Below are 8,977 nucleotides of genomic sequence, written 5' to 3'. Positions count from 1 at the left end.
GTGTGTGTGTGTGTGTGTGTGTGTATGTATATATATACACACACACACTTCCCAGGTTTTGCTGCTCTAGAGAACTCAGATTAAGACACTTGATTTGGATAATCTGATTATAAGAGGTTCACAATCTCTAAACCCCCAGGTTTAGGTGACTTTATCCACTGTTTTTGTTCCTACTCTGCATCTGAATACCACTGAAGAAAAATAAAATCATGTAACAGTGGGCATTGACACCATTTACGTTTCTAGCAGCAGTTGGGCTTTCATAGTGCTTTGTAATCCTTTTGTGGTGCCTGCCAAAGAGGCAGGAAGGCTACATCTTCTGACCTCCTCTAACCCCATAAGAGGAAAATAGAGTCATCATTAATAGCCCAAGGACTATTCCTGGGAGGCCAGACATGCTGCCTCCCTCCAGCCCTTTCCCCAACCCTGACACCAACCGTTCCTCCTGCAGCACCCACCACCTCTCTGCTGTGTTCAATAATTCGTTGCAGTGGGCACACAGAACTCACAGATTATGGGGTTTATTAGGGAAGCACCATGCTACAATTCAAGTTCAGAAATGCACTCAGTCTCTTGTAGCTGGCTGTCTCACTCAGCAGCTGGCAGTCTCAGTAGCACATTACTCTCTCAGCAGTGCATGTCTCTCATATCTCTCTCTCTCAGCAGTGTGTCTCTCTCAAGTATCTCAGGAGCACATTTCTATCAGCAGCATGTTGTTCTCTTCCAGCAGTGAGAGAGACTCCTGCTTCTAGAGGGTTCCTTTTGAGCCTGGCAGAGTGGCCCAAACCAACCAATCCCAACGTCAGAGTTCTATGCACCTGAGAGAGAGCGAACTTCCCAGAAATATATTTTGCACTGCTCCCAACATAAATACCTCAGGTGGATAACTTTAACAATCAGGAGCTACTCAGTTGCTCACAGCAAATTCCACCATGGAGTTTATAAAGACTTCTGGCTAGAAAAGCCACACTATGTAATTTACACTGCAGTGTCCAAATCAGCTATTTCTCATTCTCCATAGTAAATAAACAACAACAACAACAACAACAAAAAAAAAAACTCACTGCCATCAAGTCAATTCTGACTCCAAGTTTCACCCTTTTGGATTTCTGAGGTGGTAAATCTTTATGGAAGTAGATTGCCCAGTCTTCCCTCCCCAGAGTGGCTGGTGGGTTTGAACTGCCAATCTTCTGGTTAGCAGTCAAATGACTTAGGCACTACACCATCAGAGCTCCTTAAGATCAGCATTGTTGTTGTTATGTGCTGTTGAGTTGGACCCAACTCACAGCGACCCCTCCTTGGTTTTCCGAGGTGGTATCACTATGGAAGTAGATTACCCAGCCTTCCTTCCAAGGAGTGGCTGGTGGGTTTGAACCATCCTGAAACCAAGCCCTTTCCTGTCAACCACCTAAGCTTACTGCCCATCTCAGGGAAAGGAGGATGCCAACTCTAGACCACTAAGATTCTATCTGTTTGCACCTCCTCAGAGTACATCCTGCCAATTCATCCCCTCTCTCTTTATCTTTTTTCTTTCTTAGTATGGCTCCTTCCTCTCAGGTCATTGCCATCAACATTAAAACCAACCCTCCTTGACCCCGTGAACTCATCCAGCTCTCACCTTCTCCCTTTTCTTGTCTTCACAACCAAGCTTCTGGAAATTGTGATTTAGGCCCTGCTCATCTCCAATTTACTTCCAAGACCAATGGATTCATCATTCACCATCCCTGCTTTTAAATTACCCTTGGTAACATGACCAGTGATGTAGTAATCACCAATAAGTCCATTAGATCCTTTCTACTCCTTACATCCCATGTTCTACTTTTTTCACCTTTATGGAACAATTCAGCTTTTTAATGACTCCTTGCTTTAGAAATCTCTCCTACTACATCTGGCTACACATTCTGTTTTGTATACTGATTCTTTTTCTTCCATTTCCCTCCTACATTTTAGGATTCTTAGGTCTTCTTCCCCATTCTTATGTCCTCTTCCCCATCTCTCTCTCTGTATATATATCCTGGGTAATATCATTCTTACTCAGTGTTTTCTCTATCGCAGGATGATTTTGCCAATAATGAATAAATACATCTGCCTAAGGCACTTGACTGCTAACCAGAAGGCTGGCGGTTCAAACCCACCAGCCACTTCTTGGAAGGAAGGTTGGGCAATCTACTTCCAAAGTGATATCGCCTCGGAAACCCAAGGAGGGGTCGCTATGAGTTGGGGCCGACTCGACGGCACATAACATAACATGGTCTTCTTTTCTGTGCTGTACATTTATTTAGTCATCTGCCTACAGGAAGTTTCCCATGGATTTTGTACATACTCAACAAAAACACTGTGTTAAGGTGGAATACTTTCTTTACCCCAAAACATACTCTTCTTCAAATGTTACCTTTTCTTGTTTATGGAAAAACTGTTCAAGCTTCTACCCCAGAAGTTATTTTTTCATGTCTTCAAATTTATCTATTTCTCACCTTCCCCAAGCTTGATCTCCAAGTTTTACTTCCTAAATTATGGAGCTCTAGTGCCGTAGTGGGAGCTCTGGTAGCGTAGTGCCTAAGGCAATTGGCTGCTAATCAGAAGGCTGGTGGTTCAGACCCACAGGTCACTCCTCAGAAGGAAGGTTGGACAATCTATTTCCGTTGTGATATTGCCTTGGAAACCCAAGGAGAGGTCACAATGAGCCATATCCAACTCGAAGGCAGTCAGTTTGTTTTGTTTCAGTGGTATAGTGACTAAAGCATTTGGCTGCTAACTATAAGGTTGGTGGTTCAAACCCACCAGCTGCTCCACAGAAGAAAGATGAGGCAATCTGCTTCTGTACAGGTTTATAGCCTTGGAAACCCAATGGGGTTGCTATGAGTTGGAAATGACCCTACAGCAGTGAATTTGAGTTTGAGTTTTTAAAGCAGTAAATTAATTGTTCTGTAATTGCTTTAGTTCTGACCCCCAAAAGTTCTCACCAATGACTATAACAGCTTCCTAATGACCTTCTCTACATGCAGTGTAATCTATATTGTCATTAGAATTTTATATCCAAAAATATGCATTGGTTTATGTCACTGATGGCTTTAAATCACTCAGGACTTGGTACTATCTTCACCTACAGTTCAAAGAGGTCAGCATGACTGTCAAGATGTTCATGATTTGACCCTTACTATTTCTTTGACCTGCTATCTCAGCATCTCAAAATACACCTGCATTTCATCCAAATAAAATCCACTATCTCTATATTTTTCAACATGCCTTCTAGCTGGAAGTTCCTTGAGCAGTTGCCTATGACCAATGACTATTACCTTTCAAGACTCAACTCAAGGTGATCTTTTCCTAAGCCATTCCTCTGATCCAACCCCAGTGGCTCAAAAGATGACAGTCCCCCTTATGAACTGTCAAAAATCCTGTCCTCACCCATATTATGGAATATTCACCCTACATTATAATCATTGTTTGTGTTCACTTTCTTCTGCCACTAGATTTTAAGCAATTTAAGAGCAGGAATCATATTCTGTTTATTCATCTGTTCTCAGAACCTAGCCCAATGCTTGGCACAAAGGTGTGCTGACTAAATCTTTATTAGGTACATGAGAATAATAACCAAAATAAAGATGGAGAAGGAGCAGTGATTAAGAATACAAAGGATAGTCTTAAAGACTACAGGAATAAAACAGAGTGGTTTCTACAGAAGGTTGTGTTCAGAGGGGAGTTTAAAGTTCAAGATATTTGACAAGGTGATGGAGTTGATTACATAAAAAGACTGTGTATAAGATTGCAATAATAATTGCATTAATTGAGCTTTCATTCTATAAATATTCAAACCCTACAATAAAAGTTAGTCAGGTACTGTGGTAGATAATTCTGTCTCTGTCCACCCTGTTCATGCAACTTACAGTTGATTATTTTAGTATTTGTACTATATGTCAGGCAGGATCCTAAATGGTTTATACATGTATCCATTTAATCCTCATAACCCTGTAAGGTTGATGTAATCTACATATTATAGAGAAAACCAAGATTCATGGGTAAATAGGTGGTAAAGCAAGGATTTAATACAAACTCCATCCAATCAGTTTTTCTCTTCTTAATCACTAAAACAACAGCATAAATTTAACTTGAAATCATTTATATTCTATTCAGATATTTGGTCATTAGGTCCTCCATATAATTTTAAAAGGTATGTAGGAAGTTTACTTCAACTATTTTTTTATAGACAATACTATTAGTATGGGGAGGAGGATTTGTAATAAAAATTGATCCCAGAAAATACAGAAGTTTTGCAGGTGAGCATTTATGTTCCAAGGTCAGGAAAGTGTGGCTATTAGTGTGATTTATTACCCTCTTCTGGCCTCTGGAGCCTCAAGAATGGAAGAATGGAATGCCTCTGAGAGGTAAGAACCTTACCTTGAGCGAGCTGGACTTTGGAAGAGCTCCTCTGCCTACTCATTGTCAGTGTGATGATATTCCAAAACGGCAGGAAGATGATTGGTGTACAAGGGGCCTCTTGCTACTTGGGACAGCAAAGTTATTCAAGGTGTTCAGAAAAATAAATCTGTATCCCACTGAAGTATCCTTTAACAAATGAGTTCTGCCAGGGGAAAGTGAGTTTTACTGCAGAGGCGACTTTGAGAGTAGGGATGGAGCCTGTGAGACACATAAAAGGCAGCAGCAAAATCTACAACAGAAAAAGGCAGCTGTATTTCATTGTAGTTCCAGGAGTCTTTTCCAGAATCCCTGGATAGGGAAAAATTTGTGCTTCAATGGAAAAACAGGCCTTATCTATAGCACACCTCCGTGATCTGATTCTAGTTCCATGGGAGCTATTTCACAACTCTGTAAATTGTAGGTTTACAATAGCAACGGAAAAAAAGGTGGTCATGGCAGTGTGTTGTGTTGTTGCATTGGTGGTGCAGTGGTTAAAGCATTCAACTGCTAACCTAAATGTAGTGGTTCAAACCTACCAGTGGCTCCATGGAAGAAAGGTAAGCCAGTCTGTTTCCATATTTACAGAAACCCTATGGAGCTACTGTGTCCTATAGGGTTGTTATGAGTCAGATTGACAGGACAGCAGTAGGTAATAGCAGTGCAAAATAATTCTTGTCTATAGACATGCTAATGATTCTGTGTGGTGGAGGGACAGCTACCCCCTACCATTGGAAAAACAATTTTGCCTCCATTTGAAATTCATTTCAGTATTCTTTTACTTTTTTTCACTCTTCATCTAATTTCTTACCTGTCTGGTTCTCTCATTATAAATAAAACAAAGTCTTTAACATGAGTTCATTTTTACATCCTTACTAGTGTCACAAATTTATCTTTTTGAGAATTGTCATTTAATACCTTATGATCGTGAATTCCCCCAGGGCAGTGGTGCTTCTGGTCATGCCTTGTCCTCCCTGACCTAGCTCTCAGCTTCCTCCACAGCATGAAAGTGCCCAATGCCGAGCCCGTGCTTGGGAGCAGATGACGGTACCCATGTCACACCATGGGGATGACAAAGAGCTCCCTATGATGTTTCATCCAAAAACTCAAGTTTTGAGCAATGCTCAGAAAGGAATACCATTTTTAATCAGCTTTATTAACATATAATTTATATACAATAAAATTCATCAATTTTAAGTAAGTTTTGGCTAATGTATATAGTTGCCTACCATCACCACAATGGTGCAATGGTTAAGTGTCCAGCCACCAACCAAAAGGTTTCAAATCCACCAGCCGCTCCTCTGGAGAGAGACATAGTAGTCTGCTTCCATAAAGGTCTATAGCCTTGGAAACCCTATGGGGCAGTTCCACTCTGTAGTATAGGGTCGTATGAGTCAGAATTGACTGGTCAGCACACAGTCACAACATCATCACCACAAGCAAGACACGGAGCATTTCCATCATCCCAGAAGGTTCCCTCCTTTCCCTTTGCAAGTCAATCTCTTCTCCCTACTCCCAGTCCCTGGCATTTGCTGATCTACTTTCTTTTATATAGTTTTTTACTTTTCTAGAATTTCATATAAATCTAATCATAGTAGTTAGTCTTTTGTGCCTGGCCTCTTTCACTTTTGCTTTTGAGATTCATCCATGCTGTTGTTTGCATGAGTAGCTCATTCCTTTTTATTGCTGAGTAGTATTCCATTACAGGAACTCTAGTAGCACAGTGGTTAAGGCCTCAGCTGCTAACCAAAAGGTTGGCAGTTCAAACCCACCTGCTGCTCCATGGGAGAAAGATGTAGCAGTCTGATTCCTTAAAGATTACAGCCTTGGAAGCCCTTTGGTGCAGTTCTGCTCTGTCCTATAAGGGTCACTATGAGTCAGAAACGACTATGACAAGTAATTCCATTGCACAGATTTACAAAAATTTATTTATTTATTCATCAGGGCATCGGAGTTGTTTCCAGCTTGTAATCATAATGGGCAATAATAAATGGGATTGCTGGATCATAGAGGAAGTGTTAACTATGAGTTCACTGTGAGAAGTTTCCAAACTATTCTCCAAAGTAGCTGTGTCATGTTGTATTCGCACCAGTAGTATCTGAGAATTCAATTATCTCTAATCCTTCCCAACACCTAGCATAGTCAGTCATTTCAATTTCGTCTTTCTTGTGGAGGTGTGTGCTTTCTTGTGATTTTAATTTGCATTTCTCTAATTATTGAAGATGTTGAGCACTTTTTACATATGGAGTTCACATCTGTATATCTTCTTTGGTGAAACTTCTACTCAGATTTTCTCATATTTTTAAATTGAGGTAAAACTCATAACGTACCATTGACCATTTCAAAGTATACAATCCAGTGACATTTTGCACCTTCACAATATTATGCAAGCATTACCTCTATCTCATTCCAAAGCACTTTCATCATCCCAATGGAAACCCCCCACCCATTAAGTAGCCAGTCCTCTTGCTTTCTTCCTCCACCCCCAGCACTGACAACAATTATTCTGCTTTCTGTCTATGAACTTCCCTTTCCTGGATATTTCATATTAAGGGAATCATACTATATGTGACCTTTTGTCTGACTTCTTTCATTTCATGTAATGTTTTTGAGGTACACCCACATTTGTAGCATGTATCAGTACTTTATTCCTTTCCATAGCTGAGTAATACTCCATTGTAGGGAACTTACATTTTGTTTATCCATTTATCTGTTATAACATTTGGGTTACTTCCACCTTCTGGTTATTGCAAATAGTGCTGCTATAAACATTTATGTACAGGTACTTGTTTGAACATGTGTTTTCAATTCTTTTGGGTATATTATACCTAGGAGTTAAATTGTTGAGTCATACCGTAATTGTTGCTGAGCAAATAATCTAAGAAGCTGAGTTATATGAAGAAGAACATGGTATCAGGATTGGAGGAAGGCTCATTAACAACCTGAGATATGCAGATGACATAATTTTGCTTGCCGAGAGTGAGGATGACTTGCAGCACTAACTGATGAAGATTAAAGACTATAGTCTGCAGTATGGATTACACCTCAGTGTAAAGAAAACAAAAATTCTCACAACTGGACCAATAAGCAGCATCACAATAAATGGAGAAAAGATTGAACTTGTTAAAGACTTCATATTGGTTCTACAATCAATGTCAATGGAAGCAGTAGTCAAGACATCAAAAGATGTATTATATTGGGCAAATCTATTGCAAAAGATCTCTTTCAAGTGCTGAAGAGCAAAGATGTCTCTTTGAAGACTAAGGTGAGCCTAACCCAAGCCATGGTATTTCCAGTAGCCTTATATGCCTGTGAAAGTTGGACAATGAATAAAGAAGACCAGAGAAGAATTGATGCTTTTGAGTTGTGGTATTGGCGAAGAATACTGAAAGTACCATGGACTGCTAAAAGAACTAACAGATCTGTCCTGGAGGAAGTGCAGCCAGAATGCTCCTTGGAAGCAAGAATGGCCAGACTTCGTCTCACCTACTTTGGTCATGTTGTCAGAAGGGACCATTCTCTGGAGAAGGATGTCATGGTGGAGGGTCAATGAAAGAGGGGAAGGCCCTCAACAAGATGGACTGACACGGTGGCTGCAGCGATGGGCTCAGGTATACTAGGGATCATGAGGCTGGCGCAGGACTGGGCAGTGTTTTGTTCCATTGTACATAAGGACTTTATGAGTCGGAGACAAACTGATGGCACATAACAACAGCAACATAGTAATTGTTTTCCACAACTTCGATTTTAAAATCAAGTTGTTTTATCTTCTTACTGTTGAGGTCTAAGTATTCTTTACATAGTCTATCTACAAGTTCTTTATGAGATACATATTTTTCAAATCTTTTCTACCAGTCTTAGCTTCAGAAAGGTGTAATTTCAGAATTTGCTAATTCAGAACCCTTAGTAATGCAAACCAGTGCCTGGCGTCTACTGAGACTGCAGATCAGCAGACAAGCATTGGGGCAGGGAAAAAAAACAACTTGCAGCTCCATATGATTTCACCTCAAAGGAAGCTGCTCTGTATTCTCACCTCCATCTTTGATTTTCTAGCATTTTATTTATTCCTTTTTTTTCCCACCCTGTGTCTTTTGCTTTCTGTAGCCCTAGAATTTGCTTCTTGGCTGATCCAAATGAACACCCTACCTTTTGCATTTCATAGGGAACCCAAATTAGAGTTTCAACAGCAAGAAAGAAGAGTAGATGGGAATTACTCCTAATTGTTATTTTCTCAATTCAACCTCTGGCTGTTAGACCATAACCTCTGACTTCTTCTAGGGCCCAGCTTCTCTGACTTCCTGGGTGTTTTGTGAGATAGGAAGGAAAAATTTCCCAACTGAACTGGAATCCTGAGATATATAGCCATTGTTTTATTAAAGCATTCACCCCATAGAAGAGAATTTCTGTTGGAAGCACAAGTCCAGATTTATTGTTTAGTAAGATTGTACCATGGACTGCTAAAAGAACTAACAGGTCTATCCTGGAGGAAGTGCAGCCAGAATGCTCCTTGGAAGCGAGAATGGCCAGACTTCATCTGACCTACTTTGGTCATGTTGTCAGA

Source organism: Orycteropus afer, unplaced genomic scaffold (genome assembly GCF_000298275.1).
Source record: "Orycteropus afer afer isolate SDZICR_OR568_19922 unplaced genomic scaffold, OryAfe1.0 scaffold00029, whole genome shotgun sequence".
NCBI classification, from domain to species: domain Eukaryota; kingdom Metazoa; phylum Chordata; class Mammalia; order Tubulidentata; family Orycteropodidae; genus Orycteropus; species Orycteropus afer.
Note: the sequence above shows the minus strand (reverse complement) of the source record.